The sequence below is a fragment of the Schistocerca gregaria genome, chromosome 5, assembly GCF_023897955.1.
Source record: "Schistocerca gregaria isolate iqSchGreg1 chromosome 5, iqSchGreg1.2, whole genome shotgun sequence".
NCBI lineage: Eukaryota > Metazoa > Arthropoda > Insecta > Orthoptera > Acrididae > Schistocerca > Schistocerca gregaria.
This window is the reverse complement of record NC_064924.1, coordinates 473,151,170-473,177,088: the sequence shown is the minus strand read 5'-3', so window position 1 is coordinate 473,177,088 and position 25,919 is coordinate 473,151,170.

The following is a 25,919-nucleotide window of genomic DNA, read 5'->3' as shown; positions in this document are numbered from 1 at the left end:
AGTTTAACGATATAATATCAATTGATTATCGCGCCCTGGTATCCCCCACTCGGTATTGTATCTGAAATATGCGGTCAGTGAGTTGGCCATTCTTAACCAGCGCACCGAGCTCGTGTTACAGCTGCGATATGTTACTCATATAATCTTAGGTCAATCAGTGGCGCACTGCCAATATACACAATTAAAACGGTCAATAGTTTGACATAGAAATACTGAACTGTCATATGATACTATAGTTTCTCTCTGGCGGCGGAAACCGGCCTCTGAAAATACCAGATGCCTCAGTGAACATAAAAAGAGGGCACCCAAAGCGCTTATTTCGACTAATCGAAGCCGACCACAGCAGAACCTATCAAAGTAATCCAAAGATAATGATGAGATTTAAGAAAAGCAAAAATATGTTGCCCAAAAAATGAAGCACAAATGAACAAGCAACGTTTAGCACGTCGCTGACTGCAAAGTTCTACGTTTACATTGTAAGCGTAAATGTATTCCTTGAATTCAACAGTTCTGCCTCCAAAATCTTAATAGGTCGCTAACGCAGAGATGTTGCTCTCTGGAGGCGTGTTGACTGTTGCATTTGCCTGGCTTGCTAACTAAAAAATTTCAACAGATAGTGGTTCCGTCGCCTACTACCTTGTTTCTGTAGCTCTCACTTATGTACTGTCATAAGAAGCAAGAGAAAAATCATTTTGTTCACTTTCTCAAACATTTTCCAATTCCTATTAGAAATAACAGTTGCGACATTTTATTTAATGTATAAAGAGCGGTATGTAGTCTAGATACCTATTTTTGAAGTACATTCGAGGGTTAACATTGTTCCTGCAAAAAATAATCATGTGTGATTTCAAGACTAAGTCTTTCCTGACAATATAGAAACAATATATAAGTTTCGATAAGCAAGCACAGTTCTGTAAAAAATAGTAAGCGTCTTGAAAATCATGATCTGTTCAGAGTGATAATCTTCTATTCTGTAGGATCTAATACGTTTTTTGTGTCACGTACAAAATTTGGGTTTCATGGAATGACACGCCTCGATATCCACCAACTAATTTATAGCAGAAAAGACTGGTTTGAAATTTTTGAGGATTAATTTCCGCGCACGTCATTGCTAGTGACATTATCCACTTTCCGGAAGAATTTATTGGTTATTAGTAAGTTCGTCGATTGTCTATGGAGCCATTTGAGTAGTTAACGTTTCAGAATTTAAAAAAATATAAAACACAAATATTTCCATCAAACATCAACATGTGTAAAAGACTATATTGCTTAATCAAGTGGAGATGGTAGCCCTTGCCGTGTGTAATCATTTGTCATTTAGCGACCCACTAAAATTAGCTCATACTACGAATGAAAGTTTCTGATATGTGATATTAACACAGATTGCATGTGTATCATCTGTCAGGGACATGAAAGCGAACCGACAGCAGCAGTTGCACCCGGTGACAGATAATGAACGTGAAACCGTCAGCAGCTGACGCACCCGGCTACCGACATACAAATGAGGACCGCCTTGGCCCAATAAACCAGAGCCCCTATCGGTTTCCGATAAAACTATTAGCGCCAGCCTGTATCATTACACGCTCTGTAACGGCGCAACCTCATCACTTTCAGCGAGACAGAGTAGAGGGTGCCAGAACTGCATGTAATTACTGGCAGTATGAATTCTATTTTACGAACGAATCGGAACTTTCACTATGTGTTAGAGGATATGGCATTAGATTTGTTTACAAGGGACGAGAAACACATCATACGTGGCTGATTCCGAGAAAGTGAAAGACACATCTCGGTCACTACAAGTGTGCGACGGTTCCTGATATTCTGAACCATAAAAAATAAAAAATTAAAAAATTAAAAACAAATAAGTTTAGGTCACTTTCTCCGAAACTTTATACTAGCGTTATCTATAACGTTTTTTTGTTGACACGTTACTGAATAACTGCAAAGTAAATTTGAAATGCCGTGTACAACCAACAAATCGAGAAAACCTTTTCTTATATATCGGTAGAGAATATGTTAGCTGAGTGATGTGATGGCAGATCTGTGCCTCATACGGGACACACCGTCTGTTTTAAATGACGGCGATCAGTATAGTACATTTTTCAAGGTTTCATACATTCTCAGGACTCCTTACCATAATATTAGGTAAGAGATATTTTTGTGCTTCAGACAGTCTGGTCACAAGTCAGCATTTAGTGTTCTAGCAGTCATAGTAATCCGGTCCCTTTTAAATGTATCAGTCTTTCAGGACTGATTTTATCTATAGTTGTACTGCTGTTTTATCTGAACACCATGGATTGTCTTTTCTGACCTTCCAGATGTCAGCTTTATACTTTAAATACTTGTTTACTGTGCTGTGTTTGTTCATAAAGCTTGGGTTTAGAAATGAATGGCGTTTTAGCAGATTTTAACCAACCTCGTCTACATTTATTTCACGCCACAGTACTGATAACCTCGAATTTTAGCCCTCTTTAACACTGAACGCTAACAAACTGCCGTTATTGTTTGCAGACTATTTATGTTCAAAATAGCATTTATGTTGGTTACCACAAAATGCTAATGAGGCAACATTACGTATTATAATTGAATTCGTTACAGAAATTTCTGATCAATATGTAAATAAGTGAATAGGCATTTGAAAGAAAGTTAGTACTTCATAAATTATGTATTGTTCATAGTTTTATTTCGTTGGTTCGAATCCTGCTTTGGGCATAGATGTGTGTGATGTCCTTAGGTTAGTTAGGTTTAAGTAGTTCTAAGTTCTAGGGGACTGATGACCTCAGATGTTAAGTCCTATTGGGCTTGGAGCCATTTGAACCATTTTGAACCATAGTTATAATACGGTGAGAGCGAGGTAACCTCTATTGCTTTTGCACTGTATTGCAGTAGCTCGAGTAACGAAGATTTTTGTGAGGTAAGTGATTCATGAAAGGTATAGGTTACTGTTAGTCAGGGCAATTCTTTTGTAGGGATTAGTGAAAGTTTGATTGCGTTGCGCTAAAAATATTGTGTGATAGTTTAGTGATGACCAGAATAAGTAAAGAGAGAAATGTCTGAGTACCTTCAGTTTTGCTCAGCTGTTTGAAAATCAAATAACGTAGAAGTTTACCAGCACAGTCATTTATAATTTTCCAGAGGGGACCTTATATATGTGAGAGAGCACGGCGTTGGTTTCGGGACAAGTGGCCTCGGATGACGGTATTTTGTTACAGTTGATGTTTGGGACAGGGAGTTAGAACGGGATATAATGTTCAGTGCCTTCCAAGAAGACCAAAGATGATGTTAGTCACTGGCGTCTTGCGTGATCGATCTGACAGAGAAATGTATCAAAGATTGGTCTGTCGGTAGCCTCTTACAGCGGAGGAGTAGCACTTTCAGAGTCGTAATGGGTACGTAACACGAGAGAACTCGAATGCAGGTGAATCTCTGAAGCCATTTCCAAAAATTCAGTTTCTGTGCTCGATCAAGAGGTCACTTCTAGGCAGTTAGAGTTGGAGTGAAGATGTGCTGTAAGATCGTCTCCATGAAAGGTCATTTTTGGCTTGAAAAAGTGTTCATGTTAATAATATATTCAAATGTTTAGTAATCACAGTGCAGTTGTTTCTCAATGACGATTCCTGGAGGTGACGTACGCAACTTGCCTGCGATCTCGTAACGAATCTGGCCACCACGTAAAACTGAGATGAACATGTAGGGTTGCACAACTCTGGCTGCCGTTCGTGCCGTTTTATCGTTCTGGCGGATACGAAGTCCATTTCGTCGTTAGTACGGAAAGTCACCGCCGCAACAGTCTTTGACATATCGATTACAGAAATTCCGTTTTAGGATTTCTCATCATTTTGATAAGGAAGTTGTCTTCAGCATGTCTAAATACCCAAGGAGCCAGAGTTTCGTCCTCCTGTTAGCAATATTTTGGCAGTTATTAATGCTTTATCGAAATGTAACTGAAATTTAAAGGAAGGCTCTCGATTAAATCTGCTAATATCTTTCTTCGCATGATGGGCTAGATAAACATATATTCACAGAGTCAGTGGTATTTTGTGATCGGAGTAGTAGTGTAGTGCTATTCATGTTTGTTTACTTTTTTGATCTTGTAACTGCAGGTTATGTAGTATCAGTTTGGTTGCGTGTCAAAATGATTAATAACTTTGGGTAAAGCAGTCCATATGAGAAAGTTATGACGAGCTGCGGTCCTCAATACCGGCAGCTCTGATGGTAGGAATTTTTTAAGCATATCGTGTACGTACAAATCAAAATTTGATCGGAACAATTCCCGCGGCCACCGTTGTATAGACAAGAATGTACGCTTTCCATTAAGACAAAGTAAGTGATTTCCTTTCAAGGGAAAATGACGGGGAGTTGGTGCCTGATTTGGGTAACAGAATGAGACTGAATATTTCATCACGCGAATTTAATCATTATGAGTTCTGTGTAAGTGTACAAATCAACAAGCGTTTTTCGTGTGCATTAGACTATAAAGGCGCAGGAATTAAAGGACGGGAGTCTGTCGCCAGTAAAGTTGCGTGAATTCACTTCGTTCGATTGTAATATTCATGGAAAGTTACTTAAGTTACGGATTTTAAAAATTTTGTGGCGAATTTGAGAAAGCGATCCTGGATAGATACTCGAACAAGAGACTTGGAGTAACCCTGTGGTGTTAACAGTGCCGGCGTATGTTAATTTTCACCTTTGATTTTGAACTAGTTATCTTGTCGGGGCTTTGAATAATTTTGAATAGAATCATTGAAGAGTGGCACTCTGAATATACCAGGATAAATTCCGACCAGTGCTAACAAAATCTCGCGACAGGTCAAACGTATTACTGGCACGTGTGAGCGCTGGCGTCGTATAGACAGCATACACTTTGTGAAGTTTTACTACTGTTCAGTATCCAGCTAATGGGATGTTGGTAGATTTTTATGACTGGTTGTTACAAGTAAATATGGGCGTATTTTGGAGACGACCATATAAACAATTTGATAATAAACTGAGTCTACTAATTTTAATGCACGTGCTAATGTTCTGCATAGGAGTAATGTTCTGCTTCTTTTTTCGTGAGCCCTTGCTGCAACCTTGGCGGCAATCATCACATGTCCATTTGGAGTTCCAATTTAACCGAGGTTAAACGTTTTTCAACTGTATACCCATGTTTCTACCTAAAAATAAAAAAAAATCGTCGTTGAACTTTTCGCATTCTTTTACTCCATTACACGGCATTGTGATTACAACAACTTAAAAATATTTCACTTCATTCGCTTAGGCTGTATGAAACATTCCTGGACGTCTTGTACCATCAATTCAGAATAATACCTCGAGCTGTCGACTATTTCCACCACCTTTCCCGACACCAGCATTCAGTTTTACCCTCAACTGACGATGTAAGAAGTCCGAGAATATTTTATAAAACAATATCGTTGCGAAAAAGTTCGTTCTCATTCGCTTAGGCTGCTGCTGTTATACAGTTTACGTTCTGATACGTTAACATTATCCTTCTGACGACGTCTACTGAATAGACACGGTGCAGAGATCTGAGTATAAATTTTTGAAAAGGTAAGCGTGAGCTTAGCACATAAAATAGATAGCTCATGACTTTCAAAAGCAAGTGGAAAATTTTAAGAAACGTATAAAGTATCAATTTGAAGGTAGAGTAAATGTTCTTTTAAGTATAGTGGTTTATACTGTATTTTATTATTTATACTGGATTGAGAATCAGTTGCAAAAGTACAAATGACCGTAATTTTATGATAGTGCCCAATACACGGATTATGGACTATGAACGTCACTAGATACCTCCTCATTTCATGTGACTCGAAAGTACACTGTGAAAATTAACAATTTCGAAAATTTATGTACGGGAAGCTAGGTTGTCGTAGAAACGAAAAATAATTAAACACAGATTTCGATGAGGTATTGGTTAATAAAGGAAGATATTTAACATTAGCGTATGAAGTGATTCTACAGCAGTTATAGGTTTGCATATCCGACAGAAATTTCGGTATTAGGGAAGGAGCAGTTAAGAACAAATCTCGTGTAGTGTCTAAATAGTGATGTATCAATACAGTTTTGGGACACTTGCGCATTACGTTGTGTTGTCTCCACAGTATGAGATGTAGTATTGTATTAATTCTAAAATGCGACTGTGAAACCCATTAATTAATTTAGCTTTCAGAGGGAGCAGGGAAGGATTCCACTCATTTCATTCCGTCGCAGAAAAGAACTAAAGAATGTGACTGAATTTCACGGCATATGCAACGATGGGAAATGAGGATTATTTTGTGCACCGGATATGACATGAAAGTTCCATTATGATCTCTGATGCCTGCACCTGGCTGGGATTAATAAACGAGTGCCGCGCTGTTAGGCAGAAAATAATAATAGTGGAACGTGAATAGTGAAGACTTTGAAGGATCGCCCTTCACAGTAATAACCCAGAACAATGAGGTGTTCTTTTGCGTGTCTGTAGCTCATTACTTCTTTTGTAATTATAGCCACCTGAAACAATAGCTATGGAAAAGAAAACAGTAAAGTTAGTGATAGTCATCCGGAATATGTTAATACGTATTCCACTGCGTAATGCTTGTATGATGTACGTATCTAGATCGTTAAAAAGACAGAAATTTTATGTACGTTATACAGAGCGATTTCAAATACTTACAATTCTCCACATGTTTCGTATAAAGTAAAATCATAGCTTTATGATAAGCTCTAGTATCTCCAATAAGTAATAAACGTCACGTATTCCTTTCTCATCTATTCCAATAGTAGCCGATGGTATGTCACGGTCAACGACATCTGCTCGCCACACGATAACCCCTGGTACGACGCCTGTGTTACTTCATGGATGCCATCGATTACGATGCAAAAAAGTGATTATGCCTTAAATAAATAAATTAGAACATACTATTTATTTTCAATTTTTGATTTGGACTGTACTTCAAAAAGAATACCCGTCTGTAAAAAAAAATGATCAAACATTTTCTTCAGAAAACAGCACCGTACACTTCCTTGAAAGAAAGTCGTGGGATAGCGGTATGCACATATACAGACGGCAGTAGTATCGCATACACAAAGTATGAAATGACAATGCGCTGGTGGAGCTCTCACGTGTACTCCGGTGATTGACGTGGAAAGATTTCCGACGTGATCATGGCTGCACGACGGGAATTGACAGTCTTTAGGGTTATCAATATTCCGAGATCTACAGTATTAGAATGAGCAGAGAATAAGCACTACCTTTCTCCGCGGATAACGCAGTAGCTTTCACTTGACGATCGACAGCAGAGGCACTTGCGTAGTGGCTTAAGTGCTAACTTCGTAAAATAACCGAAGAAATCAATGTGTGACGTCCAATGAACGTATCCGTAAGGACATTGCGGCGCGATCTGGGGTTAATGGGCTACGACAGCAGACGACATCGCTTTTAACAGCACGACATCGCTAACAGCATGACATCAACTGCAGCGCCTATCCTGGGCTCGAGACTATGTTCGTTGGACCCTAGACGGCTGTAAAACCGTGAGCTAGTCACGTGAGTACCGATATCTGTCGGTAAGAGTTGATGGTAGGGTTCGAGTGTGACGCAGATTCCACGAAGCCATGGACCCAAGTTGTCAACAAGGCATAGTGCAAGCTGGTGTTGGCAGCATAACTGTGTGGGCTGTGTTTACATGGAATGTACTGCGTGCTCTGGACAACTGAACCGCTCATTGACTGGAAATGGTTATGTTCGGCTACTTAGAAACCTTTCTTCAGCCGTTCGATGATGGAATTTTTATGGACGACAATGCACTATATCAGCGATCCACATTTGTTCTGGACTGGTTTGAAGAACATTCTGGACAATTCGGGTGAATAATCTGGTCACCCAGATTGCCCGGCATGAAGTCCATCAAACATTTATGGATCATAATAGAGACGTCAGTTTGTGTTCAAAATCCTGCACCCCAATTATGGATGGCTATAGGGCCAGCATGGTACAATATTTCTGCAGGGATTTTGAAATGAGTTATTGAGTCCATGCCACACAGATTTACTGCACTACAATGGACAAAAGCAGTCCCGACACGATATTAGCAGGTATCCCATGACTTTTGTCCCCTCAGTTACGTATGATGTAGACAGTTACCACAAAAGAGGCGATCCTGAAACACTCATATGTAATGCTACGGAACTGAAAATCCAGAATAGTCTTAACCATCACTGTGAACTTAAGTGACAGACTTTGCCAGCGAGTGGTACGTTATAAACATGGAAAAGCTACTAATTCTCTAATACATAGTGCATGTTTTTCGAGATTACATGATTGTTTACAACACAGAAATAAATACCAATATAAGAACTAAACGATGTTAGAAATGAGAGGCTTTGTTTCTGATTACACAGTCACTTGTTCGAAGCCGGCCGTTGTGGCCTTGCGGTTCTAGGTGGTACAGTCTGGAACCGCGTGACCGCTACGGTCGCAGGTTCGAATCCTGCCTCGGGCATGGATGTGTGTGCAGTCCTTAGGTTAGTTAGGTTTAAGTAGTTCTGAGTTCTAGGGGACTGATGACCTGAGAAGTTAAGTCCCAAAGTGCTGAGAGCCATTTGAACCATCTGAAATTGTTCGAAGAGTCGAAGACGCTCAAACCTATCAATGTTAACTCTGCCTTTAACGTGATGGTCTCCATCAAGGTCTCTCTGTCTAATCACAACAACGCTGTTAAGAAATAAAGTACTAGCTATTAGGCATTTTAGCTATATAATAACCTGTTATTCTTGAATTATCATGTGTATACTAAACACACCAGATTGGGCCCTGGTCCTCAGCACTCGGAAAATTTCAGCCTGCAAACAGTCCATGAGTTAAGCCTCGGAACCAGATCGGAATTAAACGGAATCGACCCAGCAAACGAGAAACATGTAATTTCAACGCGTCGTGACTACGAAAGCAGAAGTATTGACAGAGATCCATCGGAACATTGTAGATGTACTACAACTGACAGGGAAACGAGTAAAGGAAATAGACGATTATGTTCGTATGTATAGCAGAGACAACCAAAAGAGTTCGACAAAGAAGGAGCAGGGTGCTTACAAGGTTCTAGAAAAATTTTGGAAGGATGATTTGAATTACAATGGTGAGAGACTGGCAGAGATGTGTGAAAGTAACTGTCTTGATACATGGAATGGTTTTTTTTTCAACACACAGAGGTTCACCAATTTATATGGATACAGTTTACTAGATTGCTGGACTCCATTACTGGTTAAGTTATGGGAAAAGAAAGTAATTGTACTAAGGCGCAGGACTGCGAAGTCTACCCGGGAACAGAATATGGATCCGAGCATTTTCAGTTCCAGTGTGTACCTTGGGCCCCCTTTAAAAATTATGCGAAACCAATTGTAAAGAGAATGGAGACAAACTACGATAGCCAAAATATGAATTACGTTTACCGCTGGATCAGTCAGTTGCCTTCTTATGCAAGTTTACATTATGTGCCTAGCTACGTCAGACTGATGATACATTAGAAGTAGTGTATAAGCCAATTGTGACAACTATCCATGAAACGGCCCTGTGAAAGTATCGGAGTAACTTATAACACGTCTGGAACGACGATACTGCAGCAAAGGTGAAGGAGGGAAAGGAGGCCTATAAGAGATGGCATACTAGCAATATGCGTGATGATAGGTGTAGGTTTGTAGGACTAAGAGGCAAAAAAACAGTAATTAGAGCAAAAACTGCTATGTGGGAACTTAAATGCGAAGAAATTAACAATTTCTTAGGGAGTTCAAAGTCCAGAAATCCATGGAAGGTAGCAAAATATCAACGTAAGTGTTGCAAAAGTAATAAAAACATACAGCTGATGAACGCAGTTAAATGGACGTACTCCACAACACGAAGTAGTGCTTAAAGAAGATCGATTGAATTTCAAGATACGTGCTACTCTGATTGACAACGAATATACCACAGAAATACAGGAAGACAGGAGGCAGTTAAGCAATTCAAAAATGGTAAAGTACCGCAACGTGGAGCTATTTATTACATCTACATCATACTCCGAAAGCCATCTAATGGTGTGGTGGAGCGTACTTTCTGTACCTCTATCTGATCCCTCCAAAACCTGTTCCACTCGCGAATAGTGCGTGGGAAGAATGTTTGTCGGTTAAATTAACTGTAAAGTGTTTTTCAATGAGTCTACTCTGGGACGTCCTAAACTTTTTAGATGTAAACTCATTATATTTATAATTGTAGCAGATTTTTCGTTTTCTTTTCACAGTGTCTGTGGCACATCGTTGAAGTTTTAATGATATGGGATTTCATATTTTTATTTTTTATCTCTCAATATTTCGAATCTGACTTTTTTAGATACAACCTATAAATTCCAATTGTATCCTCTTTTTGCATACATTTTAGTATATTTTCTTTTTAATATATCTATTTCGTTTTTCATAAGAATAACTTCTAATTTAAAATTCGAAATCCAGTATTCAGATTTAGCTCATTGCCACACACTACTGTAAAACTAACTTTTTAATAATTTCTGTCATGAAGTTCTTTTTCCTCACATATTCTTCTGTGTATTATTTGTTAATATATTTAAAATTATTGTGATCATAGTTTGGTTTTTTACCTTTGTTTAATTGCTTTAGCCACTCCGATAGTGAAACGAGCACAACCTATTGAGACGCACATCTGCTGAGCAATACCGGCGATTGCTGCGAATGAGTTCCTAGATTCCCTGAACATTGTCGTTTTCGGTCGGCGTCGATGGCCTTCCGTCTTCATCACCGTTATCTGTGTCTGTGCGATCTTGAAACTGTTGGCTCCGTTTCACTATGGCTGCGTGCGACATCATACTTGGTCGATATAACGTCAGAATTTCAAAGTAATTCTACGTACAATTTAGACGTTTTGCCCATAATAAACGTACCGTCCTGCATACATCAGCTTTGGAGTACGTTTCCGGTTCCCGTGTTATGTTATTTCTACACCGCGATCCATATGTTATCCTTCAGCACTGTGTATAGAGGAATCCCGGAACGTGTAGTACCCCATTCGTGTAGCGCATAGGTTTTAGCGTGGTACGACATGTAACATTCCTTTTGGTGTCCCTACTTACATTTATATGTATGTTTTAAGATACACTCCGCAAGTTCCCATATGGTGCGTCACAAAGCGTACTTCGTGTGACACACTCTCTGTCTTCTCCTTATTGCATTAGAATCGCGAACTGTGTAGACAGGAAGAATCCTTCAAATTTTATCTATATTGACTTTTCGTGCTGTATATATAGGAGCCCCCCATGAACCATGGACCTTGCCGTTGGTGGGGAGGCTTGCGTGCCTCAGCGATACAGATGGCCGTACCGTAGGTGCAACCACAACGGAGGGGTATCTGTTGAGAGGCCAGACAAACGTGTGGTTCCTGAAGAGGGGCAGCAGCCTTTTCAGTAGTTGCAGGGGCAACAGTCTGGATGATTGACTGATCTGGCCTTGCAACATTAACCAAAACGGCCTTGCTGTGCTGGTACTGCGAACGGCTGAAAGCAAGGGGAAACTACAGCCGTAATTTTTCCCGAGGACATGCAGCTTTACTGTATGATTAAATGATGATGGCATCCTCTTGGGTAAAATATTCCGGAGGTAAAATAGTCCCCCATTCGGATCTCCGGGCGGGGACTACTCAGGAGAATGTCGTTATCAGGAGAAAGGAAACTGGCGTTCTACGGATTGGAGCATGGAATGTCAGATCCCTTAATCGGGCAGGTAGGTTAGGAAATTTAAAAAGGGAAATGGCTAGGTTAAAATTAGATATAGTGGGAATTAGTGACGTTTGGTGGCAGGAGGACCAACACTTTTGGTCAGGTGAATACAGGATTATAAATACAAAATGAAATAGGGGTAATGCAGGAGTAGGTTTAATAATGAATAAAAAAATAGGAGTGCGGGTAAGCTACTACAAACAGCATAGTGAGCGCATTATTGTGGCCAAGATAGACACAAAGCCCATGCCTACTACAGTAGTACAAGTTTATATGCCAACTAGCTCTGCAGATGATGAAGAAATTGATAAAATGTATGATGAGATAAAAGAAATTATTCAGGTAGTGAAGGGAGACGAAAATTTAATAGTCATGGGTGACTGGAATACGTCAGTAGGAAAAGGGAGAGCGGGAAACATAGTAGGTGATTATGGATTGGGGCTAAGAAATGAAAGAGGAAGCCGTCTGGTAGAATTTTGCACAGACCATAACTTAATCATAGCTAACACTTGGTTCAAGAATCATAACAGAAGGTTGTATACATGGAAGAATCCTGGAGATACTAAAAGGTATCAGATAGATTATATAATGGTAAGACAGAGATTTAGGAATCAGGTTTTAAATTGTAGGACATTTCCAGGGGCAGATGTGGACTCTGACCACAATCTATTGGTTATGACCTGTAGGTTAAAACTGAAGAAACTGCAAAAAGGTGGGAACTTAAGGACATGGGATCTGGATAAGCTGAAAGAACCAGAGGTTGTACAAAGTTTCAAGGAGAGCATAAGGGAACAATTGGCAGCAATGGGGGAAAGAAACACAGTTGAAGAAGAATGGGTAGCTTTGAGGGATGTAGTAGTGAAGGCAGCAGAGGATAAAGTAGGTACAAAGACGAGGGCTGCTAGAAATCCTTGGGTAACAGAAGAAATATTGAATTTAATTGATGAAAGGAGAAAATATAAAAATGCAGTAAATGAAGCAGGCAAAAAGGAATACAAACGTCTCAAAAATGAGATCGACAGGAAGTGCAAAATGGCTAAACAGGGATGGCTAGAGGACAAATGTAAGGATGTAGAAGCTTATCTCACTAGGGGTAAGATAGATACTGCCTACAGGAAAATTAAAGAGACCTTTGGAGAAAGGAGAACCACGTGTATGAATATCAAGAGCTCAGATGGCAGCCCAGTTCTAAGCAAAGAAGGGAAGGCAGAAAGGTGGAAGGAGTATATAGAAGGTTTATACAAGGGCGATGTACTTGAGGACAATATTGTGGAAATGGAAGAGGATGTAGATGAAGACGAAATGGGAGATACGATACTGCGTGAAGAGTTTGACAGAGCACTGAAAGACCTGAGTCGAAACAAGGCCCCCGGAGTAGACAACATTCCATTAGAACTACTGACGGCCTTGGGACAACCAGTCCTGACAAAACTCTACCAGCTGGTGAGCAAGATGTATGAGACAGGCGAAATACCCTCAGACTTCAAGAAGAATATAATAATTCCAATCCCAAAGAAAGCAGGTGCTGACAGATGTGAAAATTACCGAACTATCAGTTTAATAAGCCACGGCTGCAAAATACTAACGCGAATTCTTTACAGACGAATGGAAAAACTGGTAGATGCAGACCTCGGGGAGGATCAGTTTGGATTCCGTCGAAATGTTGGAACACGTGAGGCAATACTGACCTTACGACTTATCTTAGAAGAAAGATTAAGAAAAGGCAAACCTACGTTTCTAGCATTTGTAGACTTACAGAAAGCTTTTGACAATGTTGACTGGAATACTCTTTTTCAAATTCTAAAGGTGGCAGGGGTAAAATACAGGGAGCGAAAGGCTATTTATAATTTGTACAGAAACCTGATGGCAGTCATAAGAGTCGAGGGGCATGAAAGGGAAGCAGTGGTTGGGAAAGGAGTGAGACAGGGTTGTAGCCTCTCCCCGATGTTATTCAATCTGTATATTGAGCAAGCAGTAAAGGAAACAAAAGAAAAATTTGGAGTAGGTATTAAAATTCATGGAGACGATGTAAAAACTTTGAGGTTCGCCGATGACATTGTAATTCTGTCAGAGACGGCAAAGGACTTGGAAGAGCAGTTGAACGGAATGGACAGCGTCTTGAAAGGAGGATATAAGATGAACATTAACAAAAGCAAAACGAGGATAATGGAATGTAGTCAAATTAAATCGGTTGATGCTGAGGGAATTAGATTAGGAAATGAGACACTTAAAGTAGTAAAGGAGTTTTGCTATTTAGGAAGTAAAATAACTGATGATGGTCGAAGTAGAGAGGATATAAAATGTAGACTGGCAATGGCAAGGAAGGCGTTTCTGAAGAAGAGAAATTTGTTAACATCGAATATAGATTTATGTATCAGGAAGTCGTTTCTGAAAGTATTTGTTTGGAGTGTAGCCATGTATGGAAGTGAACCATGGACGGTAACTAGTTTGGACAAGAAGAGAATAGAAGCTTTCGAAATGTGGTGCTACAGAAGAATGCTGAAGATTAGATGGGTAGATCACGTAACTAATGAGGAGGTATTGAATAGGATTGGGGAGAAGAGAAGTTTGTGGCACAACTTGACTAGAAGAAGGGATCGGTTGGTAGGACATGTTTTGAGGCATCAAGGGATCACAAATTTAGCATTGGAGGGCAGCGTGGAGGGTAAAAATCGTAGAGGGAGACCGAGAGATGAGTACACTAAGCAGATTCAGAAGGATGTAGGTTGCAGTAGGTACTGGGAGATGAAGCAGCTTGCACAGGATATAGTAGCATGGAGAGCTGCATCAAACCAGTCTCAGGACTGAAGACAACAACAACAACAACAACAACAACGCCCATTTTCAGATATCATTGCCGGACTCGACTGTTCTATACAGGATATCAAAGCCAACACCTTTTTGCTGTCTACTTTCCAAACTTATTTGATTTGACTATCTGTTTCAGGGAAAAATATCATTGCCATAGCGCCAGATGCTGGCGTGAACGATTGCGAGAAAGCTGATACTGATGTCGTCAATTCCAGGAATGCTCACGCTGATGTCAGTGGTTTTCTGCCCATAGCGTGCAGTGCCGCTCTACTGATAAGAACATACATCGCAGCCTGAAACCAGGAGAAAGAACGTTGTACGTGCTAACAGCGTATCCAGTATCTGCACGATCTTGCAAATGTTTGGGAATCCACAATGAAAGTAGCTTTTTTCACGATCTGGCTCATTCTACCTCAACTGCTGAGCCAATGACCAGTACGATCTGTGACGCCATGCCAGTCATATGAAAAGGCCTAGGCTCATCATTTGTGCTACCTAGGAAAATCTCTGTTTCTTACTCACAAGGAATCTCTAGTAGAATTAGTAAGCACACCAGACAAAATACAAGTCAGCACAATGATGATGATGATGATGATGGTGTTTGGTTTGTGGGGCGCTCAATAGCGCAGTCATCAGCGCCCTAGGGGACTAATGACCTCAGGCGTTAAGTCTCATAGTACTCAAAGCCATTTGAGCCTCAGATGCTGAGCTTACGCTCACATGACGCATGTACGGTGCTGCTGCATTGTCTACATGACGCAGGTGTGACGCCGATGCAATGCCAGTATGACTCTGGTGTGATGCTGTCGGATTGTTTGAATATTTTAGAGCAATAAATAATAATTCACTGTAACAGGTAGCACTGAGATAGATAGGAGAGCACACCACTTAAATGCAGTTGGAGGCCCTTCGCCCTCGAAGTGCAGACAGCTAAGAAACGACAGCGATTCTCCAATAAATCTAAAAAAAAAAAAAAAAACGAACTTACTCGAAGTGTTGGGGTCCAAACATGCATATCATTGGTGTGCATATTTTTTCACGGTCCAATTTTTTACACAGTTCAGCCGAGCCACTGTCACGAATGATTATGATGAAGATGAAATGATGAGCACAACACAAACATCCAGTCCCCGGGAAGAGAAAATCACCAACCAGAGTCCCCGTGATCCTGAGGCAGCAACGCTAGTCTCTAGACCACGAGCTGCGGACTCATCACCATGAGACACTCCTCTAAGACCATTTAAACACCTCCTGTAGCCTTCATAATCTAGCAAGGAAAAAGAATCAACAAGTTTCTCCACATATGATCATACGAAAACCATTCTTTAATGATTGCATCCCATAGACCCCTCAGGCTGAAGTAGTCTTGATTGCTACGCTTCAGCCACTATTCCAAATATTTCCAGACATTTGCCACGGGGTTAAGATTAGATGATTTAGGGGATCATTCGATGTGTGATAGGGTGACTGACTTAGTTCACCCAGGAATGTGTGTGGTGTAGCCCTTCGAATACAACTGTAGTCATCTTGCGAGACGGGAGTGTTCACAGGATGCTCGTCAAGGACGCGTAGAGGAGAGGGAAACATTTGACACCGAGACTGTTCAAGTGAATACTTGACTGAGAGCGTCAAGGTCGTGGCGCGATACAAAAAAACCCACATCATACAAGCACTCCCAGTCTGAACTGCGTGCTCTACACACTCTGGATTAAATGCCTCACTGGCGCGCGTGTGCAGCCATTGCCGTACATTACGTCAAAAGAAGTAACGGCTCGACACATTGGAGAAATTACATGCCTCCGGCCAGCGACTGCCTATTTCCTGTGTTGTATGGCCCGTTTGAGACGTGTACCTTTACGTGCTGCTTTTGCTAGACACCCAACGCTAAATTTCCACTGACTGCAGTTCTCTTCGCGGTGTTTGATCGGAATCTGGTTCACTCGGTCCTACACTCGCAAACAGCAGCACCTCATCTCGGCTTTCGACGAAATTTTCATTAACAGAGCGTGACACCTGCCTCCAGTCCCTGTCGGTTAGAAAGTTCCTTACAACCACTATGCTTACGCCGTGTTACACGAATATGAGTGGTACATTATTCCTTGCGTCTTTTAGCTATTCCGTCAGGCCTCTCGTCTTTCCATCTTACTGCACTGATTCCATACAACAGAATGGTACATACACAGTACCTCATTGCCATGAAGCAGACCCTTAACCCTTAGCATTCCGTGCTGAGACGGCTATTGTTATAGTGCTACTGTTCGTCAAATATTGGTATCCGTGCTGAGAGATGGCGCTCCAGCCTTCATGAAAAACTTATCGCCAAGTTTCCAAAAACCATTTCATGAAAAACTTTGATTTTCTTCGCTCTATAAAGAACTGTGCGTTATGCGTCATACCAGTGTCTCGTGGGCCCCTACCACCACGGTACAGCGCGTCCCCAGGTTGCGGATAGGGGATACGACCTTCAGATATGAAGGGTAGCTGCGGATACAAAAAATAAGTTGTCGCGGAGAGCCGGTGGGGAGCAGGCGATGTCGTGATGAACCATCCCTGTTTCTTCTTCTCTTACTGTCAATCTACTCATCAAGAATCAGCAACATTAATGGGCATGGGTCCCTTTGAAGTATAATATTCCTTAGGTAAACTAGGTTCCCATTCGGATCATTGGGCGGGACCTACTTCGAAGAGATTCAGGCCGAAAGAACTTTGAGGTTGGGAACATGGGCCGTTAAAAGTTTGAACAGGCCAGGAACATTCCAGACATTATTAGACGAATTACATAGATACGATGTACACATTCAAGAAACTCGGTGGCAGGGGAAGGGTAGTATAAAGAGGGGTAACTACACATTTTTTCTATGGAGGTGCGTAAGCTCACAGTTTCGGTACAGGTTTCGCAGTACAGAGAAAAGTGCTTCACGCAATCAGAGATATAAAGTTCATTAGTGACCGACTGTCAGTTATAGCTTTGTCCGGCAGGTGGAATAGACTCGTGGTAATTAATGTACACGCACCAACTGAGGACACTGAAGACGTGGTTAAGGATGGCTTTTATGAACAACTAGATCAACTGTGGGATGACTTCTCCTCGTGTGATGCAAAATCAATCGTAGGTGATTTTAATGCGAAGATAGGGAAGGAGGAAGCATTGCGGCCTACAATTGGGAAAGAAAGTTAGCATAACATTTCGAATGCTAATGGCACAAGGGTGGTTAATTTTGCTCTTTCAAAAGACATGATTGTTGAGAGCACATATTTCAAAAGGGAGGACATTCATGAAGCAACTTGGGTCTCTCAAGATGGACACACCCGAAACCAAATTGATCATGTTCTTGTAGATCGGAAATGGCACACTAGCATAGAAAATGTTACGACTTTCAGGGGAGCAGAATACGATTCTGATCATTTTCTTGTCGTTGCCAAAGTTCATCAACGGCTATCTACAGCAACATCAAGGTGTCACAATGCAGAACTTGTTAGGTTCGATACTGACAAGCTAAATGATGAAAACTTTAGAAGAAGGTACATGATAGAAATTTCAAATAGCTTTGATGCTCTCAGGACACACGAAGATCAAGACGAGGATGTAAATAAACAGTGGATCACTGTGAGGAATAATATCAAAGAGGCAGCGAAAGTCACAATAGTTACAATTAAGAAGAACAGAAGGAAACTGTGGTTTGATGATGAATGCAAGAAATTGGTAGAGGAAAGGAGAAAAGCGTGATTAGATTGGGATAGAATGGGAGACAGAAAACGAGAGGAGTTCTTGAACTTGAGAAGGGAAGTTGGTCGTAGGCTACGGGCAAAGAAGAGGGATTATTTGAACAATCAAATGACAAAAATGGAAACAAACAGTAAAACAGGAAACATTAGGGAACTTTACCTAGACATAAAAGGGTAAAGGAAGGGCTTCAAGGCTAGGACAAATGCACTTCGAGGGAATGCTGGGGGAATACTGACAGACCCCAGTGCTAAATTAAGTAAATGGAGGGCGTATTTCGAGCATCTATTAAATGTACACCAGGAAGCAGGAAATGAGCAGGCGTACGAAATACATACAGCAGAACCCCAGATACTTGAGCCAACGTTAAAGGAAGTAAGAGATGCAAGCAACAAATTGAAAAACCATAAAGCACCAGGATCAGAATTAGTTAAAAATGGGGGACAGAATTTGGTGGAAGTAGTTCACAAAGTGATGACTAAAGTATGGAACTAAGAGATGATACCTGAACAGTGGCAGGAGTCGATTCTGATCCCAATTTTTAAGAAAGGTGACAAAATGGATTGTAGTAATTATAGAGGGATATCGCTATTACCAGTATGTTCCAAAATTTTCTCGAATAATCTGCTAAGCGGGCTTACACCATATGCAGATGAAAATGTGGGGATTACCAAGCAGGCTTTCGGAGGAACAGATCAACTATAGACCAAATATTCACCCTGCGTCAAATTTTGGAAATGAAATGGGAATACAATAAACCAGTTCATAATCTTTTCATAGATTTTACAAAAGCTTATGATTCAGTATTGCAGTCAAAATTGTACAGAATTCTTTTGGAACTGGAATACCAAATAAGTGTGTTAGACTTACTGAAGCGAGTTTGAAAAACACAAAAGGTAGAGTACGCGTGGGGAAATTGGAGTCAGAAGAATTTGTAATAAAGATTGGACTTAAGCAGGGAGATGCCCTGTCTCCGCTACTTTTTAATTTAGTCCTGGAATATATTGTACGAATGGCAGCAGATAATTCAGAGGGTGTGGAGTTAAATGGAAATATTAAGATATTAGGGTATGTAGATCATCTAAACATCATTAGCTATAGGAAAGAATATGTAACAGCAAATGCGAATGCGTTAATCAAGGCTAGTGAAGATGTAGGTCTAAAGACAAGTGAACACAAAACTAAATACCTGGTTACTACTAGAACGCCAACAGCAGTAGATCAGGAAATGTTAAAAGTTGAAACATGCAGTTTGAAAAAGTGAAAACATTTAAGTATCTAATCGTAGACATCTCTTCGACAAATGAGATTGAATCCGAACTGAAGAAGAGATTACTGGCGGGAAATGCGTGCTACTTCTCACTGAATAGATTACTTTCATCACGGATATTGTCTAGGAATTTAGAGACTAGCATATACAAAACTATTATTCTACCTGTTATGGTGTATGGGTGTGAGACTTAGTCTCTCATTGTGCAAAATGAAAAGCCAATTCGAGTATTTGAAAACAAAATTTTGAGGAAAATTTTCGGAGCAAAAAGGGACAAATTAGCGGAGAATGGCAAAAAACTGCATAATGAAGAGGTTCATGAATTCTATTCAAGCCCTGATATAATCAGTATTATTAAATCACGTAGGCTGCGATGGGCGGGTCACGTAGCTCAAATGGATGAGGGCAGGGCAGCGCGCAGAGTACTGGTAGGGCACCTAGAAGGAAAACGTCCTGTCGGGAGAGAGAGGCGTAGATGGGAGGACAATGTGAAAGCTAATTTGAGGAGCTTAGGCAATGAAGGTGAGTGGAAGGAAATAGCCAAAGACAGGGACACATGGTGAAAATACGTTGCTGCGGTATTGCACTCTCGAGTCCGGTATGACCAGTGAGTAAGTAAGTAAGTATGCGTCATATCAACTTCTCTCTGGGAAATGAAGTAAAACATTTGCACGAAATTGTAAAGAGATTGCAGAGGTAAATAATCAATGCATAAACTTTCCATGTACTTGATTTTAGCTCATACAGTGCCGGAAATGGTATGTAGATATCGAAATTTTATTTATATTAGAGATTAGAAGTTATCTCATTTCTTTCTCGGGTTATTGGGTTTTACACCCTAAAAAAACGTACGTGCGACGCGCCCATTCATGCCCTTGCACATTGCGACTCATGTGGTCATAACAGTCGCCATATATCATTAGTGATTGAAGGTATCTAAACGAGGTATTTGTAAGTCATAGCACGCAGCACTCAAAACCTTTTATTCTCCGAGATGTGTCAGTTGCTCTTCCAAATCATTGAGAGGTTCACGGCTCAGGACACATTCAGGCGTCCAGAGCACCGTAGGAAAACCCAAGTCCACAGCACCCGTGGAACGGCGAGTAGTACGTGTAACTACACATACAACAACGAATTGTGTAACCTCACTGTGCAGTGTAATACAACACCCTGGTGTCACGTCTACACCATGTACGGTACTCGAGAACGACCAGAAAAATCATTTAAGGATGGGTGACTAATATTTTCTCCGGTCGTTTCAACTCTCTTTTTTAAATTTTTATCATCTCTTTTTTTTTAATTTTCAGTCATAGAAGCAGCTCAGATGATGTTATAACTTGTGTGTGAGCACAAAATAATTAACAATAATACTCATCGGTGATTTGGTGAGCGAACTACCACTGAAACTGTCTCACAATTAACATTTTTTAGCTGTTGGATCTTAGTTATTTTTCTCATGTGAACAACGCAGATTGGACATTCCAGACTGATAGCACAAACAAAAATATTTCCATGATGCGGTTTCGTAAAAACAAAATACAGTCTCGCGCTGAAAAAAATTTGGCAGAGATGACAAATAACTAATTTGCGGAACCCAATTGTGTCGTCTATCACTTTTTAATTACTTCCACAATTTAAAACATCCAAACCCTATTTTTAAATCAATTTTTTACAGAGGTTACCCGAAAATAAACTTGCTGACAGATAAATGCCTAGCAAATTAGTGCCAATTATTCGTAGTTATTAATTGCATCAATTAGCTTACTGCAGTTACCGTATGTGTGTCCAACCGAATGAATGGCGAAAATATTTTCGACGCAACTAAACGAAAACATCTCTAACTTTAATTTCAAATCTTCATGGTTACTACAGCTACTCGACTGGACGTCCAACCGCACTCGTTCTTTTCCTTCCTCTTCCAATAATTACCCTTTGGCAAAATGAAACAAAGCATGGTGTGGGCTCATGCGTGCGGTGTACCCAATACAACACGTGATTTGTGTCTTTTAGACATGTAGATGTTTGCGAGGTTTTCCTAATTCCTCATTAAAAACTTCTGCATGTAACCTATGAAGCTAATTGTAGGCAAACCTGTTTAGGTGCACATATGGAACGTTAAGTGATTTTACTTATTACTAAAAATTATTGCTAATCATCCGCAAAGAAAGTCGCATACAAAACAATGAACGACACAAATGTTACAAAGCGCTAGTGTGTTTGACATTTCCACCAAACTGGTATGAAAAAGTGGTATATCGGAGTTGCAACGATTTTCAAAGACCTCACTTTCATTAACACAGTGTTTCGTAAATGTCTATGAAAATTTTAGTGGGCTCACAACAAGAAGGTGACGTTCGTGTAGTGGTAAGAGTAGAATAGGTTTACCCTTTTAATTATGTATAGCGTATCATGTATTTAACAAGTGCATAATGAGAATAAAGTGAGGAATAAGTGGGCCAACGGATGAATACTAGAGCCGATTGCCGATTCTCTTATTGTATAATGGTGTAGAATAGGGATCAAGTAGTATGTGAACGAAATATTTTTTTTTTCGAAGTACCGTATCTTGATTTGCTGATTTTTACTAAGATATGAGAGAACAAATGTGGTCATCTACAACGATATATTTGTACACTCTCTCAGAATGTTCCTCAGGCTGCAGAAAAGCAAGAAAATGCTATATCTCAAAAGCCTTTCAAGAATGAACTTGTAACATTGAACAGACGAAATCACAACCAAAAATAGATATAATTTCCTGCATAGGAAAATGTTACGAGACATTTCGAAGTTGACATCTTATGCTAGAGTTCCTCAACCAATTGAATATACTAGAATTGTAAAGAAGCCGCCATAAGTAATTTTATCATAATATACAAAATTATACAGGAGAGGCTGAAAAACAACTTTGTGAAGGAGCACTGGAAATTATTTTGACTTTGCGCTTATTAATGCAAAGAATCACAAGACCAAATTGGATAGGTTTCTAGTGTTTGTTGATCTAGAGTAAACCGGCAGTGTGGAACACAATGAAATACTCAGAGTTTTGGGGTCAGTGCCCTTGAGGTACTCACCGAGTGGTCTGTCACATCTAACAAAACCAAGTGTGAGAATTATAAGTGAAAGATCAAGCATTTTAACAGACAACTCTGTAACTGATTGAGCCATTGTGATACGACTTGCCATACGTTTCCACAACTTCTGAAAGTATCTCTCTCTACTGCTTTCTACGTTCTTCAAAACAAGTTTTCAAAAGGTGATGAAATACTAGCTGCAGCTGATGTATATATACCATTGTTTGACTAGTGCATATAAGCAAAGAAGAAAGTTTAAAATGTCGGAGTAAGAATAAATGTGCAATCGGAGAAGGTAGTAATACCGCAGTTCACAGGCTACACAGTAAGGCCGACGTAGAAAAACTGTTGAATAAAATGGACACCATACGTTGCCCACAATGTAAATTAAGGATAATCAAAAATCATTAGAGGATAATAGTGAACACCTGAAACGAGAGCGACTGCTTTAAAGACACAATATCATATTACATAGGACAAGTTGAGAAACCACTCTCCATTGGAGGTCATTGTCCCCACCCCCCAACCAAACAGCCATTTCAGTTAAGGAAGTAAGATAATGCAATACAACAGAAGCAAGGAAGACATCACGCTCTTCAACATGCAAAATTTTTTTCAATAAAATAGCTCTTCTGATAACAAATATTTATTTTAATGTGAGGGAGAAGTTACTGAAAGTGTAAGTCGAACAATTCATGATGGTGGGCCTGTGGAATTTGGTGCTGCAGAACAGTGTTATTAGTTGAGAAGGGTTACAAGAATGGAAATGAAGGGATTTTATTGAGAGTAGACGTGGGATAATGTAGTCGGATAACCCTTACCAGATACCTCTACTACGGCATAAATGAATGTTTAGCTTGGTGCTACGCGCTGTAGGGGGAAATACTGTAGAGGTTCACAGGCTACAGTATACAAAGGTATCAATGGATGAATGCTGCAGTATGCTTCAAGACATCAAGAGATTAATGCAAGATAGGAGGAGATCGTGAACCACATCAAACAAGATGAATGACTGGTTATTTGCAACACTATTAACTGTGAGATAAATGAGGGTACAGACTGACGTGACGAAGGTCACAGGACAGCGATAGGCACGTATAGAGCTGGCGGTAGTATTGTGTATACAAACTATAAAACAACAATGCATTGGCGGAGCTGTCATTTGTGCTCAGGTGGTTCATGTGAAAAGGTTTCCCACGTGATTATGGCCACACGACGGGAATTAATAGACTGTGAAAGACCGAAATCAGTGGCGTTTGTGTTCTCAGTGCTAACAGACAACCAACACTGCGTAAAATAACCACAGAAAACAACATTGTTGCTAATTTCCTGATGCAAAACGTCTCAGGATAGTTTCTTCAGATGGTTGCTTGCTGGCACGTATTGAAAGGAGCGAAATTAAAATGGCTCATGATAGGACAGTGCAGTGAAATTTGGAGCAAATGGGCTGTAGCAGCAGATGGCCGAAGCCTTTGGTAACAGCACGACATCGCCTGCGGCGCCTCTCCTCAGTTCTTGATGAGATATATTTCATGATACACTGCTGGAAAACCACAGCCTCTTCAAATGAGTCCCGCTTTCAGTGCTGATGATAGGCTTCTAGTGATAGCAGATCCCACGAAGCCATTGACCCAAGTTGTCAACAAGGCACTGTGCAAGCTGGTGGTGGCTTCATAATGGCGTGTGCTGTATTCAGGTGGAGCAGACTGGGTCCTCTGGTCCAACTGAAACAATCATTGACAGGAAGGCTAATGTTTGTCTACTTGGAGACCATTTGTAACCATTCATGAACTTCATGTTCTCAAGCAACTATGATTGTCACCTGGCCTCAGTTTTTCGCGATTGGTCTGAAAAACATTCTGGACAGCTCGAAAGAATGATTTGGCCACCCAAATCGCCCTACACGAATCCTATCAAACATTTATGGGGCACATTCGAGAGGTCAATTCGTGTACAGAATCCAGCACCGGCAACACTTTCGCAATTACAGACGGCTGTAGAAAGTGCATGGCTCAACATTTCTGCAGTGGACTACCAACGACTTGTTGAGCCCGTGACATGTCGAGTTGTAGCACTACGCCGGTCGAAAGGAGGTCCGACACGATATTAGACTATATCTCATGATCGTAGCCTCTCAGTGTAGAATGTATATAATTTCTTTTAATTCCAAGTAAAGTAGATGTAATTAATAACTCTCAACATGGAGTGTAACATAACAGAGAAATGCTATCCAAAAAGAACGAAATAATTCAAACAAAATTGGTGATATTAGGGCCCGGATTTTAATGACAAGTCATATTTTTTTCTGAACTATAGGGTGAATCTTAGAACAATTTATACACAAATCTAGGAATTTTAGTGTCGGAAAATGTATTTTGATTGTGCATGTGAAGTCATATATCAACAAATTTTAGTAATAGGTCACATTGCGGCTAACTGTTAATATAACAGATCATATTTCCGTCAAGTTTTGCCAAAAATGCATAAAGCGTTTCTCTCGTACGGGACACACGAATGAGAAAATGAATATGTTGCTCACGAGACAATGTTTAATGAGCTATTATGAAAGATAAACAGATAAATTAGTACACAGTTTTATTTCTCGGGACTGTAGCAGAAAATCGGTGTACTACAACAGTCGTTTCGCTAACAAAAACATTGTTGCGCAGAGTCAACAATACGCTCTCAGAGCCAACAGAGGCAGCTTCTGCCGTAATAATCATCGCAGTCACATTGGTGTTCCCAATAACCAGTTTCAATACAGCCTTGGCCTTGTTCAACATGCCTAAAGTAAAGTGCTTGGGCAGCGTGAGGTTGCGAGGATATGTTCGAGAAATTGGAGAGAAGTTCTTTAGTAGTGATTGGAAAATATTATTTTGTAAACTGTGTGAAGTTAAAGTTAGTGCAGAACAGCGCTCTGACGTGCAACAACACTGTAATACCGCTAAACACAGCAGCTGTGTGAAACGAAGTGCTGAAAATAACAGTAGGCAAATGCTGTTATTTGAACATACAGATGAATCGTCAACCGTGCAATCATTCAGAAAGGATTTGTGTGAGATTTTCCCACTGGAAAAGCTGAAGAATCCACGCTTCAGACGGTTCGAGGAGAAGTACAAAACACACCCAGTTCCAGATGAATCTACACTGAGAAAGAACTATTTACCCGTATGCTACAATGATGTGCTCAACAAAATACGAATTACTATTGCTAAGAAAAAGATCTGGCTGTCGATAGATGAAACTACGGATATTAGTGGGTGATACATTGCTAATGTTTTTATTAGTGTTCTCGAAGTTGATGGCCC